This window comes from Triticum urartu, chromosome 3A, assembly GCF_056163025.1.
Source record: "Triticum urartu cultivar PI428250 chromosome 3A, HENAU_Tu73, whole genome shotgun sequence".
NCBI lineage: Eukaryota > Viridiplantae > Streptophyta > Magnoliopsida > Poales > Poaceae > Triticum > Triticum urartu.
The window spans coordinates 199,567,518-199,592,360 of NC_141875.1; positions in this window are offsets into that span (position 1 = coordinate 199,567,518).

Sequence of the window (24,843 nt, forward strand, 5' to 3'; positions counted from 1 at the left end):
GGTAGGAGGCTGGACTGGGCTAGGGATTAGGTGGGTCTGCGTGGGAGATGGACCTTGGGCCGGCCGGCCTGAGGCTGCAGCTGGGCTTAAATGGATTTGCCCCTCCGTTCTCTACTAACTCTCTTTAACAAATTTTCCAAGGAGAAAAAATAGCAAGTAAAGCCAGGGAGATAGGAGGGGAGTATTTTGGATCATCCAATCAAAATTGGACGGTCAGAGATGAATGGGTTAGGGAGTCCAAACAAGGAAACGGTGATGTTTTGTAGATGTTTGGGGATGATCCGGACCCAGTGTTGACGACTGTCCAGGTCGGGTCTGGGAAAATTTTCGGACGCGCGCGCGAGGAGGGCCGTGGGCTGACGAGAGAGGTTAGGTTGGACCTGGCGGTAGGTAGTGGGCTGTGCAGAAGTCCTCAGGCTGAGAGAAGAGAAGAGAGAGGCCCGGCGACTGTTTCCGGAGACCGAAAACGCCCGACGTTAGACCGGCTATAATGTCGCTATAGTTATCCGTTGGGGCATCAAACGATCTTCGAATGCGATGAAACTTGACAGGCGGTCTATCTACACTATAATAAGACCACACGTCAACTCTCATCCCATTCCGAGAACATTTTCCGGACACTTATAAAATACTATTTCGGACATGCCGCGGGCGCGCGCAAGTGTGTCTGGGCTCAGAACGGACAACGGAGAGAATGAGGAGGCCGGGACGGATGCAAGTTTTGAAAACATGATGATGCAATGCACATGATGACATGATAAGATGCAACACTCAAGCAAATGACAAGCCAACAACAGCAAATAAGCGGAGGACACCTGGCACATCGGTCTCGGGGCGTTACAACACTCCACCACTACGAGAGGATCTCGTCCCGAGATCTAGAATGGCACCGGAGGGAAAAAGGAAGAGGAAGAGAAGATGTAAAACTAAGTTGCTTCTTTGACAAACGAGTGAGACCAAAGAACCTTGAAAAGGTTAAGCCATTTCGAGAAAAGAATACAACGGAGATGAACGAAGTTGAAAACACTCCGTTAGAAAAGAGGGGCAAGGAAGAACAATTTCAGGCAGCACTCCGATTGAAAAGAAAAGGAATTGAATAAGAACTTGATAAGATGAGAAGATACTTGATGAAATCACAACATACAGCCTCTGGAACTATTGAATGAATGGAACAAGGGGTAAGAAAGATCTCAGACAGCACTCCGGTTGAAAAGAGATGCCAGGCTTGATAAGGCGAAAAGAACTTGAGCAAAAGGGCACAACACTCCGGTTAAATGGATTGGCATTAAAAGAACATGATCTTCACAACTCGAGAATATGAGAGAAAAGCAAAACATCACAATGCCTCTGTAAGAAGAAAGAAAAAAATAGATCATTGAAAGGATGGAGAAGAAAAGGTCAACTAATGCCACAAATGAGCTTGAAAAAGGCATCCTTAGGATAAGGGTCGAACGGAGTTGTTGGATATCAACGCAAAGAGTAAGCTTGTTGTGGGATTATGGAAGACATCTCAAAATTATGAGGTGAACTTCTGCCACAAACGGAAACAATGGATTGGATTGATATCAACAAGGAGACGAGAAACTTAATTCACCGGGAGGATAAATGAAGAACTTGGATCATTTATAAGCACCACAAATAGCAACAATCCTTAGGGAAGGCTTTAGGTGAAACATGACGCAAGATAACTCCAACGAATAGATTGGTGGATTTAAAATATCTCATTCTTAACAACATTCGAATCATGAAACATGAACTCAAATTATCAAGAATGACAAAATACCATCTCCCATGATACGGAAGAAAGAATTGCACTCCGGAGTACAATATGAAGAAATTTGAGCTCCTCTGAAAAGAATGTTGATGAACACTTCGAGAAGGAATTAAATACTTTATGAACCATCATGTAGAGTCTCCATGAAGAACTTCATTAAACAAAAGAATGATCAACCGGAAGGAAAGAGAAGTTGAAAACACAAGGTGAATCCTTGTACCGATTTAGATGAATCTGCGTGGTGAAATAATTGAAAAAGGTTGGACCTCCGGGAAAAATAGAAGATGAAATAATAGAAACTGAGAATTTTGATGAACCTCCGGAATAAAGAATTGAATTCATTCGATGAAACAAGAATAAGAATTACATTATGCCTAACCTTCACCAATGTAAATTGATGACAAGCAACGGATTTGGCATACAACTTATTTCTGTAGAAAAGATTAAGAGAGATATGACATAAACTTGAGAATGTCTTCCACGAACCACCGGTAGGATTGGAACAACGAATAAATTGATATGATAACAAAGGAAAAGAAATCTTGAATGAACCACCGTAAGAATTAAAAATGAACGAAGAGAAGATAAAGAAACACCGGGAAGAATTATGAAAAGAACGAAGATACTTGAGAGAATTTAGATACAACTGAAATGAAGAGATCACGCGCTGGTTAAAGAATATTGAATGATGCACCGTTGAGATTTGGAGAACGAGAGCTGAAAACTGAGAATGAATAACCCTGAATTGATGGGCTCCGGATAATCAAACTGAAAAGACTCCTGAATTGCTCCGATAGGTGAAAAGAATTCCCACAATCGAAAATAATTATGAGAGGATGGCAACAAGCTAGAATCACGAATCTGTGAGAGAGCGGATAAGATATGGAGGTAAAACTCTTCTTCGGTCTTCAAACGCAGAGAATGATGATGAGAAACACCACCATGAATTGTTGAGGCACTCCGGAATGAAAAATTGGAAAGGTTGAGCCAACGATGAAAAGAATTTGACAGATCTTGGAGAAATACATTTGAATGATGATAAATCATTCTTACGTCAAACTTTGAGATGAATTTGAAAATAGCTCCGGTAAAATAAGAAGAGTCAGGTAAGATCCTGGGAAAATACCTGTGGGTTAGGGCCCACTCAAAAGAAGCACCATAGAACGATTTAAGAGAGAAAGCACCGGTTGAATTAAATGGTTTGAATTTGGTAACCACCTCAAAAGATCTTGAACGAATGCAGAGTGGAAACACGAATCTTCGAGATATCTTGAGCACTCCGGAACAATTGAATAGCGAGAAGTGGATGATTAAGAGGTGCACCGACACGAGAAAACATTTGAAACAAGGAAAATAATGTGATTAAACAGCGAAAGCTTGAATTGAATCCACCGGAGAAGAAAATGAGTGAAGAGTGACGAACTTGAAGCTTCGTTAGAATCTTCATGAGAATCACCGGATACGAACATTGAAAGAAAAGAATGAAGAGACTTCACAAGAATAAAATGGATACTTGATTAAGAAATCCGATTCCTTGAAGAAACAAGGGTGGGAGGGTGGGAAAAACAAAGGCAACTTGGAGACGGATGAAACAAACACCGTTGAGAAAAAAACTGATAATTGATCTTACTGATGTTGAAATGATCGGATCCACTAGAAGAGAAAACACGCCGGTTGCAAAGGGTTGACATGACGATCTCGATTACCAAGAAGGATTAGTATTCACATAGGAATATGAGAACACCACTTTGACAAGGGATGGAATCAACATTTGACTTCGAAGCAACTTGAATACCACAACTCAAAACAAAACAAAGTATTGGCTTGCAGAATAAGCCGGAACAAACATATGATAGAGATTTCGTCCGAAGTTTTCGTGGTGGGGCCTACACGGGCTCGATCGTACAGCACAATCATGTACAAGGCAGTGCACATGACATACGAAGCGTCCCCGAGTCGGCATAGCCAAGGACTCTTTAAGACACAATGAGACCACTGTAAAATCAACCGTGAATAGGCAGACCACTAGACGTCGAACCCCAATTTCATATCATACATCTGTCGGAAAGATATCCTAAGAGCTACTTGAATTCTCACTTATAAACTCCCGAAATTTTCCGGTTATGCAATCAGGTGTTGGGGATACAGGGGAAGCATAATATCTCACCCAAAACTAACAAATCCTACATCCAGCTGTATCCATCCTTCAACACACAACCAAGAAACCTTTGGAAATCATCTACCTCAACCTTCGAAAAGCATCCGTTATACGAGTTATGGCAATACTCCCGAACTCCCGCCCCAGTACTGGGTGGCGTCGAGGTTATCTCACCAACAACTGCATAAAAGAGATTTTCGATGTCAGCGAACTAAACTCAGGTATTCCAGAACTGCAACGATAAAATTGTGACGACAACACCTCGGAGCTCAACTCCCCGGGACACTGCCACAACCCCTAAATGTCAGGAGGCACCAAGAACAATGTTCTCATCACAAAACCATCGGAACGATTCCAAGATACCCGCGTGATCCTAAAAATTTTTTGTGAAAATTTGAGAAGAGAAGAGTCAAAACTCTACGCCAGGATGCCTTACCAGAGCAATGAAGGGACTGGGGAGTAAAAAGAATTCCTAAACTCTCTGATATATAATTCCGAAATGACTCAAAACATTTTTCTAGACTCAACAACGGCTGCTAATCCAATCAAGCAGTGGGGGCTCCTAAGGTCGGGGAAGGCTCTGATTACCAACTTGTAACGCCCTCGATGCGGCTATATCTCCCACGTGTCGAAGCACGACTTAGAGGCATAACCGCGTTGAAAGCAATGTCGCAAGTGAGGTAATCCTCACACAACCCATGTAATACATAAGGGAAGGAGATACATAGTTGGCTTACAATCGCCACTTCACACATGAATAAAGCATTACAACAACCAAATACAATCAAGGTCGGACTACGGAACAAAGAAGAACCCCAAATGCGACAAGGTCCCCGATCGACCCCAATTGGGCTCCACTACTGATCAACTGGAAGAGGAACAACATAAAGGACAAGATCTCCATCGAGCTCCTCCTTGAGCTTGGTTGCGTCATCTGCACGGACTCATCCGCACCTGCAAGCTGGTTTTTGAAGTAATCTATGAGCCACGGGGACTCAGCAATCTCACACCCTCGCGATCAAGACTATTTAAGCTTATGGGTAAGGTAAAAGGTATGAGGTGGAGCTGCAGCAAGCGACTAGCATATATGGTGGCTAACATACGCAAATGAGAGCGAGAAGAGAAGGCAAGGCAGGGTCGATAAAAACTATGATCAAGAAGTGATCCTAGAACAACCTACGTCAAGCATAACTCCAACACCGTTCCCAGACTCCACCGGAAAGAGACCATCACGGTTACACACGCGGTTGATGTATTTTAAATAAGGTCAACTTCAGGTTTTCTACAACCGGACGTTAACAAATTCCCATCTGCCCATAACCGCGGGCACGGCTTTCGAAAGTTCAAAACCCTGCAGGGGTGTCCCAACTTAGCCCATCACAAGCTCTCACGGTCAACGAAGGATATTCCTTCTAGCGGGAAGACCCGATCAGACTCGGAATCCCGGTTACAAGACATTTCGACAATGGTAAAACAAGACCAGCAAAGCCACCCAGATGTGCCGACAAATCCTGATAGGAGTTGCACATATCTCGTTCTCAGGGCACACTGGATGAGCAAGACGTCGGGTAAGCCAGCCTAGAGTTGCCCCTGGTAGTCTCGAACATCGCTCAGTTGGACCAATACTCAGAGGAGCACTGGCCCGGGGGGGTTAAAATAAAGATGACCCTTGAGTTTGCAGAACCCAAGGGAAAGAAAAGGTTAGGTGGCGAATGGTAAAACCAATGTTGGGCATTGCTGGAGGAGTTTTATTCAAGGCGAATTGTCAAGGGGTTCCCATTATTACCCAACCGCGTAAGGAACGCACAATCCGGGAACATAACATCGATATGACGGAAACTAGGGCGGCAAGAGTGGAACAACACACCAGTCATAAGGCCGAGCCTTCCACCCTTTACCAAGTATATAGATGCATTAATTAAATTAGATATATTGTGATATCCCAACAAGTAAACATGTTCCAACAAGGAACAACATCTACATGTTCCAACAAGGAACAAACTTCAATCTTCACCTGTAACGAACAATGCTATAAGAGGGGCTGAGCAAAGCGGTAACATAGCCAAACAACGGTTTGCTAGGATAAGGTGAGTTAGAGGCTTGGCTCAACAATATGGGAGGCATGATAAGCAAGTGGTAGGTATCGCAGCATAGGCATAGCAAAAGAGCGAGCAACTAAGCAAGCAAAGATAGAAGTGATTTCGAGGGTATGGTCATCTTGCCTGAAATCCCGCAAGGAAGAAGAACGAGTCCGTGAAGAAGACAAACGGACGTAGACGAACGGGTCCTCACAAACACGACGTTCTCGGAACCAACCCGAAGAAGCAACACCAGAAAGAAGCACACAACATAGTAAACAACCAACACATAATTATGGCATGATGCACAATCAAATGCGATGCATGTCCGGTTTAATGAACCATGGCATGGCAAAAATGCACAAACAACCCTACAAATTAAGTGGAGCTCAATATGCAACTCCGTTACATATTGACGAAACATCACATCAATTATTTAGTTCACTCCCGGTTTGGTACTCACCAATATTAAAGGTTGGTTAACATGGCAAGAGGTGACGCATAACAAAACTATACCATCTAAACAATTTAAATGGGGCCGGATATAACAAACAACAAACCCGGTAAAACCCCATATGCATTTAGCAAATTAATACAAACAACAATTTTAAACATTCTTGATGTTGTTAACATGATGCAGATGACATGTGCAAGTTTATGCAATTTTTATTAAAAGTTGATAAGAGCATAATGAAGCATTTGTCACCGTGGTGGAAAGGAAAGGGGTGCCACGGCAACGATAGTGAAAACACGGCAGCGTTCCGGTTCCGGTAACTCGATTGAGATACCGATGCAAAGGAGAAGTGTGCGGATGCATGCAAAAGATGGTGGGGCGCTCCCGGATACCGGGTTCCCACATGTCGGTGGCAAGGCAAAAGAGGGACAACGTGCACCGATAATTCAGACTCGAGGCAAAACAAGGGTGCATCTCATACAACATGCATTCATTCGTTCACGAGCGTCGTCTCGGGGTTATACCTTCGAAGCGTGCAAACGGGACGGCTCTCGTACGGTGCAAAGTAGAGGAAGTAGTTGTTCTCATTTCGTAGTTGTACAAACTCCGTAGGTGTTCGGGGTCACAACGAGGAACTTGTCGTCCGCGGATCTTCGAGGGTCGACGGTAGTGGTACTCGGTCGTTTCGAAGAGGTACTTCGCGACATGCACGGGATGGTAGTTGTACACGGTCATCGTGGGAAGTAAAGGTACACACGAAGGTAGTCGAACTTGATGGATCCGTTGCACGGGTCTTCAGCGACAGTAGTGGCACGCGTTTCGTAGCCGTTCGGGTCATCGTTAGAGGAACTTGATGGAGTTGAAACCCTTCGAGGTTGTCGTGGTACTTGGGGTCTTCGAACTTGCCGGTCTCGATGAAACAGAGGGGTACTTGGCGATCGACGGATGTCATGGTTCTTGTCGGCCCGAGTCCCGGCGTATTCGGGTTCTCTCAACGTAGTTGTACCGTGTGATGGCCTGGAGCGGCACCGAACTAGTCCAAGCAGCGGGTCTTGGTGATGTCCGATGGGTCTCATTTGTGGCCATGGAATAGTGGCTCCGTAAAAACAATAGAGCCAGAAGGATTAAAGGCCATGGCAGCGGCGAGAACTTGCAGGACGCAGGTGGAGGGGTGGATGGCGACGGGCGGTGCAGGAGGGCAGCAGCAAGGAGGCGGTGGCGCGGCGGGAAGCAGCCAAAGGTGCACGGCTCGGTGACGAGGAGGACCAGTGGGTCCAGGGGTGGAGGTGACCAACAGGAGGCGGCGGACGTGGGAAGCTCGCCGTGAGGGCGGCATGGCGAGGCACTCCGACGACGAGGCTCGCGATAGGGAAGAAGCCAAAGGTCCCGGTGGTGGAGATCGGCTCCAAGGCGGACGTGGGGGAAGGCAGCGATGCAGGCGAGGAGGAGTCCAACGGCAGAGCTCCATGGGAGGCGCAGCTATGCACGACGGACGAGCAGGAGGCTCACGGGGCCTCGGGTGCGGCGTGCAGAGGAGGCAGCGGCGCGACTCTGGAGCATGGCAGGAGGAGGTGACGAGGATCCGGGCAAGGACATCGACATCAGAGGCGTGGTGCTGGTCGCAGGGGAAGGAGAGGCCGACGCAGGGTCTCCTGCGTGTGGGGTGGCGCGAGAGGAGGAAGGAGATCGGGAAGAGAAGGTTGGTGGCGCTGGGAGATCGAAGAAAGAGGAGGGGGATCGAGCAAGTCCTCCTGGCTCGATGCGTGCGTTGAGTGTGGCGGCGCGCGCAGGGAACCGAGGGAGAGGGGGTTGAGCGAGGCTAGGGTTGGTAGGAGGCTGGACTGGGCTAGGGATTAGGTGGTTCTGCGGGGGAGATGGACCTTGGGCCAGCCGGCCTGAGGCTGCAGCTGGGCTTAAATGGATTTGCCCCTCCGTTCTCTACTAACTCTCTTTAACAAATTTTCCAAGGAGAAAAAATAGCAAGTAAAGCCAGGGAGATAGGAGAGGAGTATTTTGGATCATCCGATCAAAATTGGACGGTCGAAGATGAATGGGTTAGGGAGTCCAAACAAGGAAACGGTGATGTTTTGTAGATGTTTGCGGATGATCCGGACCCAGCTGTGACGACTGTCCGGGTCGGGTCCGGGACAATTTTCGGACGCGCGCGCGGGGAGGGCCGCGGGCTGACGAAAGAGGTTAGGTTGGACCTGGCGGTAGGTAGTGGGCTGTGCGAAAGTCCTCAGGCTGAGAGAAGAGAAGAGAGAGGCCCGGCGACTGTTTCCGGAGACCGAAAACGCCCGACGTTAGACCGGCTATAATGCCGCTATAGTTATCCATTGGGGCATCAAACGATCTCCGAATGTGATGAAACTTGATAGGCGGTCTATCTACACTATAATAAGACCACACGTCAACTCTCATCCCATTCCGAGAACATTTTTCGCCCACTTATAAAATACTATTTCGGACATGCCGCGGGCGCGCGCAGGTGTCTCTGGGCTCAGAACGGACAACGGAGAGAACGAGGAGGCCGGGACGGATGCAAGTTTTGAAAACATGATGATGCAATGCACATGATGACATGATAAGATGCAACACGCAAGAAAATGACAAGCCAACAATAGCAAATAAGCGGAGGACACCTAGCACATCAGTCTCGGGGCGTTACAATATGCCAGCGCTCGCCTGCTCTGGCCAACAATTTCTCGCCCATCACCGCCGTGTCGCCGCCAAGCTAAAGGCTCGCCGCCTCACTCATCTGCAGTCCCTCCTCGCGGTGCCGCCGCGCTGCCAAGAACGCGAGCAGCTGGTGGAGCCGCGTCTATGCATGCAGCGTGCGAAGTGGAGGACGAGCGCGTGCTCTTACACGCTGGTGAGGAGGAATTAGCGTGTCATTGTCGTCTCCGCCCGCGCGGAGGAGGCGTGCATGATGGCTATCGCGGCGGAGGTCGGTCACGCGCACGTCGAGCCCACAAACCGGGTGCGGACGCGTAATCTACCTTCGAGACCTTGAATGCCACGTGGATCCTGCAATCTGAAGGAGCAATTTGGGTCAGTCGACTCTTGTGAGCCATTTGATGCAACATGGATGGCTAGAAGGGCTTCTTCAACCTCCGAAATTGATGCATGGTTCATCTTCTCAGCCCGCCACACGCCTAACCGCCTGCCGCCGCCGTGCCCTCCCCTGAACTGCCTGCTACTGCCATGCTCCCCCACCCCTGCCATCCGTTTAACCCCGGGCACGATCCATTTTTTTCCGGTGAACTGCATTCCACACCCAATACTCATAAGATAGATCATGGGCACCCTGCCACCCTAATATAGATACTGGGGTAGCTTCTCTGCCGTCTTCTTCCTTCGCTCCGTCGAACTATTTTCACAAATCGACTGACCCAAATTATACTACTAGCACGAACATATTAAGTACAGTAGGAACACAAAGATACGAGCAGTAGTACCAACTGCAAGTAGAACAGTAGTAAGACATAGTACTAGTACTACTGTACATACTAAAGAGTTCAAATAACGAGAAAGAACATAAACATAGTTCTGCTGGGGCATCAGCACAACATACCCTTGAAAATAAACTAAGCAACTAGTCCGCTTGACACTGCAGTAGAACCAACATGAGCGACGACACTGCCACCTACTCAGAGTCCGAGGCCACGTCCTCGACTACGTCCTCGTCCCTATTCCTCTTCGTCTTCGCTGACGCTTCGTTGCTTGAACCGGACACTAGGCTTTGCTTCTTCATCCAACCCTTGTAGATATTTAAACAAAGGTAGGCATCCATTGCTGCGTACAGGATGTGATCTTCATCTAATGTCTTTGACTCCCATGCATCATGAAACTCGTGGTGAGGTTACTTCAGTTTAGCGTACGAAGGATCAATCATGGCTGCTGCCAGGGTCAGCATTGAAGGCTGAGAGGAGGACACCAGGCTTGCCTTCTAGAGATCGAAGGGCTGGCCTACAACGAGGCCTATCCGATCCAGGACATCCCTGTTGTTCCTAAAGTCTATAGTAATGAATTTCACTCTTCCGTCCTTGAGGAAATTCTTAAAATCCTGGCACTCAACATCGGCATGGCATATGTGGTAGACCAAGCACACCTTATGTACGCAAACCTGGATCACAGCGGGCTTCTTCTTCTCTGCCTCCTTTAGTTTCTTCTCTCTTTGCAAGACTGTAGTGTACTCAACATCTAGCCCAGCGACCCACTCATCCGTTGAACTGTTGAACATGCATAGGAAGCGAGCAAGGCATGCTTTCACCGTCGCAGATCCACGTGTGTAGATGACGAAGAGCTCATCGCCGGTGATGGCTCTAAGCTGGTACTCAGCGGCGACCATGGAGATTTGGGAGGCCATGGATTTTGGAGGAGGGTTAGGACAAGTTGAACTGGTGTAATGTGAAAGGACGGGACAACTGGGAGCGAACTGTTGTAAGGTACTGTACTAGTAGAATACGGGAACGAATAGGGCGTGTGGACGGCGTGGGGTTGCTGGCTTGCCCGGTGGATAAACGGCTGCAAGCCCCCAAAGAGTTCTCGAGAACTATGCAGGACCCAGTAGATGCCATGTCTACTAGACCCATATCGTATGCCTGACGGTAAGCTTCTGCCTGTTCACACGCCATGCCGGCGCGTGGGTAACTTCACTTAATTCCGTCAACCGTCGCGCCTCCCATGGCCTTCGCCTCCCTCGCACGCTCGCGCCCTTTGAGACTTCGACCGGCTATAAATGAGCATTTTTTTGCCTACTCCGCATGCATGATACTCCCTCTGGTCCTTTTCACTTCCATCAACCGTTTGCAAAGTGTTTGACCAAATTTATACTAAAAATATCAATATCTACAATACTGATTATAATGAGTATAAGAACTACTATTAGATGAGTTAAAGATTCTAATCTTGAACTAACCCTGAAGTAACTCTAGCAAAAGAGGTGTTTGGATGACAGGGTTAGATGGAGCGCGGATACAGCATGGTGCCTTCATGGGCAGTGCGAGAGGGAGGGAGGGAGGGAGAGGACAAGAAGCTTCGAGGAAGTGGGGAGGGATCTACTGCGGGGAGAGCGAGAGAAAAATGTGTTTTTAGTGTCCCGAGAAAAACTAACCCAAATAACCACCTCTTGGGTGGGTTAGATTTTTTTTGGGTTAGTTGAGTTCAAACTAACCCAAACTAACTCTAACACATCGATCCAAACAGGGCCAAGGTTAGCTATCAGAGTACTACTACCTCCCTTCTAGTTTAAAGGGCTCGATTCAAAATTTTCACCTACTCTTAGCAAGATAGAGGCGGTGGGATAGTTTTTGTAGTTCTTCACAAAAAAATGTGTTTACCAATGCATGCATGAACACTAGTTACTCTAACCCCCCTCTCTTCTTTAATTCTTTGCCACATCAGCATGTTTGCTATTCCCGTGTGCATGATACCAGCTAAGATACCACCATTATGGCCAACCTTAATCATCGCATGCAATAATTTAATGCACCTTGAAATATGAACATGTGTGGGCAGTGTATGTTTTTAATGACTTGAGACTATACCTAGCCCGGCCTGCAAGATGAGACTTATTATGAACCGTTCCCCATACCTGCAGGAAGCCAATTCATCTCCAAATATTTTCCTCTCCATGTGTGGAAACAATATGCCTGCGAGACTCTCCTTCTCCCTCCGGCGGTCCCACCACTCCACCCCGTGTGGAAAAAAAATCTGCATGCATGAATCTCCTCCCCCACGCTCGTCCAATCCTGTAACACCCCGGATGTAATTTACCTTATATGTATTCCAACTCTTGCCGTTTCCGGCCTAAGTTATTTTATTTTCTCCGTTGTCGGGTTTTTGTCTCCGCGTGTTGTTGTCTTTGTCATGCATCTCATATCATGTCATCATGTGCATTTCATTTGCATACATGTTCGTCTCATGCATCCGAGCATTTTCCTCGTTGTCTGTTTTGCATTCTGGCGCCCCTATCTCCTCCGATGCCCCTTTCTACCTCTTTTCGTGTGTGGGGGATAAACATTTCCGGATTGGACCGAGACTTGTGATGCGGCCTTGGTTTACTACCGGTAGACCATCTGTCATGTTTCGTGCCATTTGGACTTCGTTTGATACTCCAACGGTTAACCGAGGGACCAAGAAGGCCTCGTTTGTGTTGCAGCCCAACACCCTTCCAATTTGGCCCAAAACCCACCTAAACCCTCTCCATCATCTAGATCGTTCGATCACGATTGCGTGGCCGAAAACCGTGCTCAATTTGGAGCCTCCTAGCTCCTCCTACCTATAAAATAGCATCTCCCCCGAAATTTTCGGGTCATTCCACCCCTAACCCTAGCCCCGCTCCTCTCCGCGTGGCCGGACACGTTCGCCGGCCGCCGGACACATCGCCGCCACCACTCAGGAGCCGCCACGTGGCAGGCCGCCTCCACCGCTGCCCGTGGCCCGGGTCTCCTCTGCCGCCGCCCGAGCTTTCTCCTTCCTCCCGTGCCGCTCGCCGGCTCCCCGCCGCCACCGCGCCGGCCGAGCTCCGCCACCGCGCCGACGCCACGCCGGCGCCGCTCCGCCGCCTCGCCATCACCGCCAGCTTCGGTGCCTAGCAACTCTGGTCGCCGCGCCGCCCTCGTCCGCCGACGCCCGGCCTCTCCGTCCTCCGGCAGGTTCCCTCTCCGGTGAAAGCTCTAAGTCCGGCGACCTCCGACCTCCACCTCCGGCGAACCTCGGGAGTCGCGCTCCGGTGAACAGTACACACGCCAGATCCAGATCCAGATCCGCGAGGGTTGGCTTTTCATCCCTGAACCCTAACTTTTTGCAAACTTTGGCATGTCATAACTCTCTCATTGTAGCTCCGATTTGTGCGTGTAGCATATCAAAATGTTCGTCTCGGCGAGTACATCATCTCATATCATTGCACCATTTTCATTTGAGCTCATCTTGATGCCTGAAATGCTGTTGGAAGAGGGCTATGTGATGAATTTGGCAGATTTGTTTCAGCAAATAGCTATTTGTCATTTGTGCCATGTTTAATGTGTGCATGCTATGATCCTGAGCTCTACATGTGTTTTGTTATATGCCATGTCATCTTTACAGAGGTGCTTGCCATGTATTTTTGTGATATTTGTGGTGACTAGAACAAGCTTGCAAAGTAGCGTAATCGGTAATGCTGATTTCAGGGACTTAGAATTTCACTAAGTCCTTGTCCTGATTTTGTTGTTATGCCATATGTTCATGTTGGTTCCTAGTGATCCGTGCCTATTTTGAGGATGATCAGTAAGGATGTTTTGTTAATATTGAGGTGCCCTATCCATCCATGTCTTTGTTTGCATTTATGGAGCACCCTAGCTTGAGTCAATCGAGCTCTACTTTTTCTATAAAATAATCTTGACAGATTGTTGACATGATTAGCGATTTTGCCGAGGATGTTGCTATTGACCCGTGCATGCTATGTTATTGTTCTTGCCATGTCTAGCTTCTATGCCATGTATTCTTGATGGGTGCATGCTTAGTTTGCCATACCATGCTCTGTAGTGAGTGCATCGAGCTCGTAAACATGCCTACTCGTTAACTGATTTGCATGATCCGGTTTTTCACTAAGTCTGAATCTGTTTATGTTTTTGCCATGTTCACATGCTTGCAATTGTATTTTCTGATTCCTTTTGGCTCAAGGTCACTAAGGGACTTTTGTTAAGTGCTTTGAGTAGCTTCATGCCATGCCTTTCTTTGCCATATTAAGTTCCTGAAACCTGTTATTGATTGCACTTTTGCCATGTTTGTTTGAACCTGTTATTGGATGAATTAGCCATAGCTCAGTGTACATCGTTTGTCAAGCATCATGAGTGGATCCCTGCCATGTATTTTGTTGTCATATTTGAGTGCTGTAGCATATTTAACTTGATGCATTTAGTTGGTCACTTGCTGATTATCGCAGACCGGTGCCATATTTGTTTTGCTTGCCATTTCCAAACCATGCATCCGATTCCGGTGATCTTTATATCGATTTCAACCGAAATCACCTCACCTTTCCAGTGGAACTCTTGGATTTCCAAATTGAGACCAGGTTCAACCATTCCTTGTCAAATCTTGCATATGTGTCACATATCACATCCCGCATATCATACCATGTTTGCATCATGTTGTTTGAGCATTACACGTGGTTGATTGTGTTCCGTTTGCTTGTTGTTCTTGTTTGGCTAGAGCCGGGAGACAAGTTCGTGAACAAGGAGCCTGTTGAGTTCGCTTACGAGGATCAAGTCAAATCTGAGAACTTTGGAGGCAAGATGATCATACCCTCGAAATCACTTCTATCTTTGCTTGCTAGATGCTCACTCTTTTGCTATGCCTATGCTACGATACCTACCACTTGCTTATCATGCCTCCCAAGTTTCCATGTCAAACCTCTAACCCACCTTGTCCTAGCAAACCGTTGATTGGCTATGTTACCACTTTGCTCAGCCCCTCTTACAGCGTTGCTAGTTGCAGGTGAAGATTGGAGATCGTTCCTTTTTGGAACATGTTTATTGTTGGGATATCACTATATTATCTTGTTATCTTAATGCATCTATATACTTGGTAAAGGGTGGAAGGCTCGGCCTTTGCCTAGTGTTTTGTTCCACTCTCGTCGCCCTAGTTTCCGTCACATCGGTGTTATGTTCCCGGATTTTGCGTTCCTTACGCGGTTGGGTTATAATGGGAACCACTTGACAGTTTGCCTTGAATAAAACTCCTCCAGCAATGCCCAACCTTGGTTTTACCATTTGCCACCTAGCCTATTTTTCCCTTGGGTTTCCGGAGCCCAAGGGTCATCTTTATTTAAACCCCCTGGGCCAGTGCTCCTCTGAGTGTTGGTCCGAACTGGGCAACCTGCGGGGCCACCTCGGGGAAACTCGAGGGTTGGTTTTACTCGTAGCTTGACCTATCTGAGTGTGCCCTGAGAACGAGATACGTGCAGCTTCTATCGGGATTTGTCGGAACATTCGGGCAGTGTTGCTGGACTTGTTTTACCATTGTCGAGGATGTCTTGTAACCGGGATGCCGAGTCTGATCGGAATGTCTTGGGAGAAGGAATATCCTTCTTGACCGTGAGAGCTTGTGATGGGCTAAGTTGGGACTCCCCTGCAGGGATTTGAACTTTCGAAAGCCGTGCCCGCGGTTATGGGCAGATGGGAATTTCTTAATGTCCGGTTGTAGATAACATGAAACTTAACTTAATTAAAATGAATCAACCGCGTGTGTAACCGTGATGGTCTCTTCTCGGCGGAGTCCGGGAAGTGAACACGGTGTTGGAGTAATGCTTGGCGTAGGTTGTGCTAGGATCACTTCTTGATCATAGTTGTTCGTTCATGCTTTTGCTTTCTCTTCTCGCTGTCATTTGCGTATGTTAGCCACCATATATGCTAGTCGCTTGCTGCAGCTCCACATCATACCTTTCCTTACCTATAAGCTTAAATAGTCTTGATCGCGAGGGTGCGAGATTGCTGAGTCCCCGTGACTCACAGTTTACTTCCAAACCAGATGCAGGGACCGATGATACCGTTCCAGACGATGCGCCTAAGCTCAAGTGGGAGTTCGATGAAGACTCTCGTCGTTACTATGTGTCTTTCCCAGATGATCAGTAGTGGTGCCCAGTTGGGGCGATCGGGGACTTTGTCGCATGTGGGAGTTGATCTTTATTTTGGTACCGTAGTGTAGGATCGAAAGTATGTCTAGAGGGGGGGTGATTAGACTACTTGACCAAATAAAAACTTAACCTTTTCCCAATTTTAGTTCTTGGCAGATTTTAGCTATTGTAGGACAAGTCAAGCAATCATCACACAATTCAAGCAAGCATGCAAAGAGTATATTGGCAGCAGAAAGTAAAGCATGCAACTTGCAAGAATGTAAAGGGAAGGGTTTGGAGAATTCAAACGCAATTGGAGACACGGATGTTTTTCCCGTGGTTCGGATAGGTGGTGCTATCCAACATCCACGTTGATGGAGACTTCAACCCACGAAGGGTAACGGTTGCGCAAGTCCACGGAGGGCTCCACCCACGAAGGGTAATGGTTGCGCGAGTCCACGGAGGGCTCCACCCACAAAGGGTCCATGAAGAAGCAACCACCCACAAAGGGTCCATGAAGAAGCAACCTTGTCTATCCCACCATGGCCATCGCCCACGAAGGACTTGCCTCACTAGCGGTAGATCTTCACGAAGTAGGCGATCTCCTTGCCCTTACAAACTCCTTGGTTCAACTCCACAATCTTGTCTGAGGCTCCCAAGTAACACCTAGCAAATCTAGGAGACACCACTCTCCAAGAAGTAACAAATGGTGTGTAGGTAATGAACTCCTTGCTCTTGTGCTTCAAATGATAGTCTCCCCAACACTCAACTCTCTCTCATAGGATTTGGATCTGGTGGAAAGAAGGTTTGAGTGGAAAGCAACTTGGGGAAGGCTAGAGATCAAGATTCATATGGTAGGAATGGAATATCTTGGTCTCAACACATGAGTAGGTGGTTCTTTCTCAGAACATATGAGTTGGAATTGTGTATGTGTTCTGATGGCTCTCTCCACGAATGAAGAAGAGGTGGAGGGGTATATATAGCCTCCACACAAAATCCAACCGTTACACACAGTTTTCCAATCTCGGTGGGACCGAATCAACAAACTCGGTCGGACCGAAAAGGTAAACCTAGTGACCGTTAGAGATTTTCGGTGGGACTGACATGCAACTCGGTAGGACCGATATGGTTAGGGTTTGGGCATAACGTAATCTCGGTGAGACCGATTACACAAACTCGGTGAGACCGAGTTTGGTAATAAGCTAACCAGAGAGTTGGTCAGGTAAACTCGGTGGGACCGATTTGCTCTTTCGGTGAGACCGAAAAGTTACAAAAAGAAAACAAAGAGTTTACACTGCAATCTCGGTGGGACCGATTCGCTCTTTCGGTGAGACCGAAAAGTTACGAAAGGGAAACAGAGAGTTTGCAATCCCATCTCGGTGAGACCGAGATCCCTATCGGTAGAACCGAATTGCTAGGGTTTGGCAGTAGCTTATGACAAGTGAAACTCGGTGGCGCCGGATAGAAAGAATCGGTAGGACCGAGTTTGGCTTAGGGTTTAGGTCATATGTGGATATGGGAAAGTAGTTGAGGGTTTTGGAGCATATCATTAAGCACATGAAGCAAGAGGCTCATTAAGCAACACCTCATCCCTCCTTGATAGTATTGGCTTTTCCTAAAGACTCAATGTGATCTTGGATCACTAAAATATAAAATGAAGAGTCTTGAGCTTTTGAGCTTGAGCCAATCCTTTGTCCTTAGCATTTTGAGGGTTCCACTTTCACATCCATGCCATGCCAATCATTGAGCTTTCCTAAAATAGTCATCTTGGAATAGCATTAGCTCAATGAGCTATATGTTGTTATGAATTACCAAAACCACCTAGGGATAGTTGCACTTTCAATCTCCCCCTTTTTGGTAATTGATGACAACATATAGATCAAAGCTTCGACAAATGATAATAAGCATGAAATATATCGTCGCTTTGAGAAGTATGTCACAAGTAAGAGCTCCCCCTAAATTTGTGCATATTTAAAATGTGCTTTGGACTGCAAATGCACAAAGAGTTAGAGTCATGGGTTACTCTTCCATGTCACATACATCTTGGTGGAGCGCTTAAAATGATAAGAATGAAATACATGCACTCATCACCAAGAATAGTGAATGATCACATAAGATAGATAAGATGATAATATTAAGCAAACATTAAGTGTAGCTTATGATCAAACGCATGATCGTCAATGTCTCATGAGCAAACACAAAAGCAAACAAAGTTCGAAAAACCACCAAATAAAACAAGAGAGAATAAAAGCAACACTAAAAGCAACACTCTCTCTCGAAGCCTATGATCTATACATTTTCTCCCCCTTTGGCAACAAGTTACCAAAAAGTTCCTAGAAAATGCATAGTGCTAAGTCGACACTCAGGCTTGATCTTCAGGTGGTGGTGGAGTCCGGAGCACTCCAAGGACGAAGCCTTCTGTAGACGTAGTCGGAGTCGAGGCTGAAGTGGACGCTGGAGCTGGTGGAACTGAGGCTGTAGCTGGTGCAGACGTGGTGGCTCTGGGGTCAGCAACTGGCACTGCAGACGACCTCGGACCTCGTGGCACTCTGGCAAAGGCATCAGTTATAGTCTTGCCTCTCCTCTCCTGCATGTCATCCTGAAGTTGTTCCACTACAGACTGAATCTCTGTTACTTTGACATCCAAGTCATAGAACTTTTGTTCCATGATCCTCTCTAAGCTTGCCTGGTTCTGAGTTAGGGTGGCTAGTCCTTGCTCAATCCGCAGAGTGGATGCAATCAAGTAACCAAGCTGCTCTTGTTTGGTTTTCAAAAAATACTCAGATGCCTCCTCTTGAGTTGGCATCTTGGCAGCTTTCTCCTTCCTCGCCTTCTCCTTCTTGGCTTGTGCTTGGGCAGATGATGGTTCATTCTTATTCATGACAACTTGATTATCTTCAAAATCTGGACGGATGGGCATGTGTTCCTTGTCCAATAAGTATATGCCTGTGCCCATCTTGGAGTTGATTAACTCCTGAATTTGTGGGGCATAACCACAGCTCCTCTTCTGATCTGCTGCAGTCCTCTTGATAGTTTCTACCATGAGGCTCATCACCTTGAACTTCTGTGGCACATCAAATATATGAAGCAAATTGATTGCATGGCCTCTAATCATCTTGTGATCACCTGACTTGGGCAACAAGGTGTGCCTTAGTATCCAATTGATGGTTGGCAATCCTGACAGAAGATAGTGTACTGAGCCAAACTTGAAAGTATCAAGTGCTTCATTTGGAATCTCCTTGTACATGTTTGACATTGAGTTGTGGTCCATCTTCTTCTTGGCATAAATGTCCAAGTCATCGTCATGCTCTTCTGGGGCATTAATCAGCTGAGTCCATTCAGCAACTGTAGACTGGTACCTCGTACCCTCTGACATCCATACAATCCTGCCATCTAGATAGAAATGGGCTGTGGAGTAGAACTGCATGATGAGTTCCTCGTTCCACTTTGTGAGCTTCTGCCCAACAAAGTCCTCTACTCCACATGCCTTGAAGTTGTCCTACACTCCAGGGTAGTACTCTTCGTTGTCCTTGATGTATTCCCAATCAACCCATCTCATGTCACAAACTATGGGCTTCTTGTCCAACAAAACTGTCTCATAGAAGTCCTGCTGTTCCTTAGTGTGAAACCTGTAATCAACAACAGTTCTTCTCCTTGAAGCATATGGATCTGCTTCTCTCCACTTCCTCAGCCCTGAGTCTCTCCTGAGCTTCATGTCCTCAGCCACAGGATGAGCATCACTATGGTCTGGGATCTTGGGCTTGAGCTTTCTGAGCACTTGACCTTCTTCTTCTTCAGCAATGTCAGGCACTGGGGCCTTGTTCTTTTCAGTTGCAGGTATGCTCCTCGTATTTCTCTTTGGAGCTGTCTTGACCTTTGATGTAGCCTCGGGTGCTTCCTTGGGCTTAGATGCAGTAGCCCCTGATTTGATAGCATCACCCATTAGCTTGGGTGCCTTAGGTGCTGGTGCAGCAACCTCTTCTTCTTCCTCTTCTTCCATGATGGAAGCCTTTCCAAGCACTCTGGCTACGGTCTTCTTGACCCTTTCCTTCCTTTTCTTTCCTTCAGCAGCAACTGGCTCTATGGTTGTAGGCTTTTCAGGAATCTGAGTTGAGGCTCTGGCCTTTGGCATAGGCTGCCTACCTGCTGGCCTTTTGATTTTCATCCCTGGCTTTGTGCCTTGAGCTGAGCCATGTTCCTTCTCAAGCACTACTCTCTTTGAAGTTGCTTCCTCTTCTGCCACATAATCCTCATCCTCCGATTCTGAGGTTCTCTTCTTCCTCTGTCTGGTGGCAGCTTTAGGCAGATTGCTAGGAGTACTTCTGCTGCCATCATCTGAAGAACTTGAGGGACTAGTGCCCTCACTCATCTGCACTTGCTCTTCTGACATGTTCTGGCTATCACTTTGGTCTGACATGATGAACAAGCTGACTGCTGACCCTGTGAATAGTTTATAGATGAGGTAGAATAGATGAGCATCACAAAATGCAGAGATTTTTGCAAAAGAATGACTCAAAAGCTTAGTTTTAGTTTCCCACTGAAATCATCTCGGATCTACCGATTTTCAAACTCGGTGATACCGAAGCAGTTTTGGAACCTAAACTAGTGAACTCGGTTGGACCGAGTCACAGTTCGGTGGCACCAAGACTACTAGGGTTTCATAGAGTTCCAAAATCGGTCACACCGATTAGTAATTCTCGGTCAGACCGAGTTTTACTTGTGCAATGGCATAAGCCAAATCGGTGGGACCAAGTTTTTCAACTCAGTGGGTCCGAGATGGTTTCGGCGGAAACCTAAACCTAGAATTTTCGAATCAAACCTAATCTACGAGTTCATTGACTGGATAGAAGTTTATCAAACGTGGCTAGAATCAATATGATCACAATGTGCTAGGAATCAGATTGGGGAATAGCACAAAGATCGAGTCCATACCCTAGTTCGGCGGAGACTCGCTACGGCGGCAACGGCGGGGTTGAATTTCCATTGACGGCGACGGAGACCAGCGACTGGAGGCGGCTGGCGGCGAGGAGACGATCCGGAGACCAAGTTGGCAGAGCAGGCTATCGCGCGGGCGAAGGGGTTCGGAGAAATTTCCAAATTTTTGCCCGTGACTATATATAGCCCGACCCTGTCGGTGTGACCGAGTGGAACAACTCGGTGGAACCGAGATGCAAAACTGTATACAGTTGTTGCAACTCGGTGTGACCGAATGGTTCAAATCGGTTGCACCGAGATCAAAAACCTAGATCAACTTAATGATCTCGGTAGGACCGAAAGTGGGGTATCGGTCAGACCGAGAATCATAAAGAGGTTTTGGAAGTTTAAGTCTATGACAAATCGGGGACTCCGAGCGCTCCTCACACAGAGTGGTTCGAATCTGACTTGATCAAATTTTGTGATGTAGCATGAATAGAGTTTGAGACGAGAAAAGCATAGATAGCTAGAGGAGGTTCTTAGGCATTCTTGTCCATCCACTTGGCAAAAGGAAATAAAACCAAACAATCAAAACAACAAGTGGATGTCCTCGAATGAGTAAAATATGCAACCAGCATGCTCACGCAATAAGATGGCAAATGAAATATGTGACAAGGCATGCACAACTAATTCTAGCATCTATCAAGCAATTTGCGATGACAAGGTCATCTATATATGAGTATATTGACTTATGAGTCAAGTGAGAACACTTGATCATAGGTCATACTCATCGTTTAAGCTCAAGTGGGGTTACCACTTTTACATAAAGCATTGTTGTGTTCACATCTTTAGAGTTGCTTTAGCTCAAGTCTTAGAGTAAATCTCCCCCTAGATGTGATATCCCCCCTTAGAGGGATGAACTAACCTCGGGTTTTGTCGATGATGACTTCATGTAGATGTTGAAGATGTGGATGCTCAATGTTGATGTAGATCACTTGGAGCTATCCATTTGAGTGAATTGCACTTTCAATACCTACATGGGTTAGTCCCACAAGGAACAAACAAGGATATCCATAGACATAGAGTGATGCACACACAAGATGATGTCCATGAAAACTTTTAGGTTACCTTGTCCCTTGTCTTACCAACAAGAGGGTTTGTGACTCCTTGAACTAGTGCAAGATGTGGAAGTTGATTGCACTTGTTCTTGCCAAAATGATAAGAGTGAAGTATGTTGGCGGAGTCACCCTCAAGAACTCTCTAGTTCTTCTTCTTTTGGATCCACACCATCTTGATGGGAACCCTTGGAGTTGTAGTCGTACTTGATGAAGTGGAACTTGAAGTAGTCTTGGGAATCCACTTGACTAAGGTCTTAGGAGCTTCTTCAAATGCATCAATTTCCTCTTGAAGCTTGTCCTTGCCTTTTTGCTTGTAGTCTTGTGGTGGAAGATCATCTTGAGCTTGTGTCCCCTTGAAAGAAGTATCATACTTCTCTTGTTGAGGAACAAACTTTGTCTTGGGGTATTGATCTTCTTCCCACTCAACTCCATTGGCATTGAACTTTCGTTCAAAACCAACACCTTGATTCTTCCGGTGCATTCCTTGCTTGCGCACAATTTCCTCGAATTTCTTACTCCTGGCAAGGCTTTTGTACACTCCTTTCTCTATAATTCCCTTCAATAAGCTATTTTCTGCTCAAGTGTAACTTGGCTAAGAGAATCATTAGTGGAATCAAGAGAACTACTAGAAGCAACAATATTGGATTTAGCATGATCATTGTTACTGCTAGAGGAAGAATCTTTCTTGTTCTTGTTACTAGACTTGACTTGAGGCATGTAAGTGGATAAGAGTAAACGCTTGGCAATGTAAGAAGAACTTTTCTTGCGGAGATCATCATTGATTGCTTTTAAGAACTGATGCTCTTGCTCAAGATTGAGCTTTTCAAAGCATAATTTCTCATGAGCTCTTAAAAGTTCTCGATGATCTTCGAAGATAGTTTCATGAGCTAACTTAAGAGTGTTTAGTTCTTTAGTTAGAGCCTCAATCTTCTCCTTATCATTGTCATTCGTTTTATCTTGATTAGCATGATTAATTGACGTTTCATCATAGTATTCATCACTAGAGTTGTCAACAAGCAAATCATCACCTAACAAGTCATCTTCATCACTATTGAAATCAACATACTCGGGGTGTGTTACCTTAGGACCTTTGGCCATGAAGCATCTTCCAATTCCTTCATTTGGTGAGTCAAATATGTCGTAGGAGTTGGTTGACACAAGTGCTAGACCGGCAACACCTTCATCTTGAGTATCTTCGGAGTCGGAGTGATAACTTCTCTCGGAGTGGCTGTCGGAGTCTGAGCCGGATACCCATTCACCAACAAGAGCTTGATGTCTTCGTTTTGTGTAGCTCTTTGATGATTTTTCCTTCCTTTCCGAATCCTTGCTTCTCCGTGAGTATCTTCGTTCATAACGATCATCTCTACTCCTTCTTTCTCTTGGTGGTGATTCTTTGCTTCTTCTTTTTGGAGAATCTTCTCTTCTCTTGTAGGGAGCCGTACACTCATTGGAATAGTGTCCGGGTCTTCCACAACTGTAGCAGTTTCGCTCTCGACTACAAGATCTTTTGTCATTGTAGGACCTTGACTTGAAGCTTCTATCTTTGCTTCTACTCTTGTAGAACTTGTTGAAGTTCTTCACCATTAAGCTCAATTCTTCATTGAAGTTTTGTTTCTCACTTGATGATGTAGGGGCTTCACATGACGCTTTGTAGGCACCACTTGATTTGTTGTGAAGTTCCTCTTTATCCTTAAGTGACATCTCATGAGCAACAATTCTTCCAATCACCTCCGTTGGCTTGAGATCTTTGTAATTGGGCATCATTTGGATCAATGTGCACACGGTATCATATTTTCCATCCAAGGCTCTTAGAATCTTCTTGATGATGAATCTATCGGTCATCTCTTCACTTCCTAAGCCGACAATCTCATTTGTGATGAGAGCAAGCCTAGAGTACATTTCAGCGACACCTTCACCATCCTTCATTTTGAACTTGTCAAGTTGACTTTCAAGCACATCCAACTTGGATTCCTTGACGGAGTCGGTACCTTCGTGCATATCAATCAAAGTGTCCCAAATTTCCTTTGCATTCTCAAGATGGCTAATTTTGTTGAATTCTTCGGGGCACAATCCATTGAAGAGAATATCACAAGCTTGAGCATTGTATTGCAACATCTTCAACTCATCCGCGGTAGCTTCACGGTTTGGTTCTTTCCCATCAAAGAAGTCACCTTGCAAACCAACACACACAATAGCCCAAACGGCGGGGTTATGTCCAAGAATATGCATTTTCATTTTATGCTTCCAACTAGCAAAATTAGTACCATCGAAGTAAGGACCTCTACGGTGATAATTTCCCTCGCTAGACGCCATACTCTCCTAAATTGTGAAACCAAGGCTATGACCACCAAAAGCTATGGAGATCAAAGCAAATGGAGACCAAAGCTCTGATACCACTTGTAGGATCGAAAGTATGTCTAGAGGGGGGGTGATTAGACTACTTGACCAAATAAAAATTTAACCTTTTCCCAATTTTAGTTCTTGGCAGATTTTCGCTATTGTAGGACAAGTCAAGCAATCATCACACAATTCAAGAAAGCATGCAAAGAGTATATTGGCAGCGGAAAGTAAAGCATGCAACTTGCAAGAATGTAAAGGGAAGGGTTTGGAGAATTCAAACGCAATTGGAGACATGGATGTTTTTCCCGTGGTTCGGATAGGTGGTGCTATCCTACATCCACGTTGATGGAGACTTCAACCCATGAAGGGTAACGGTTGCGCGAGTCCACGGAGGGCTCCACCCATGAAGGGT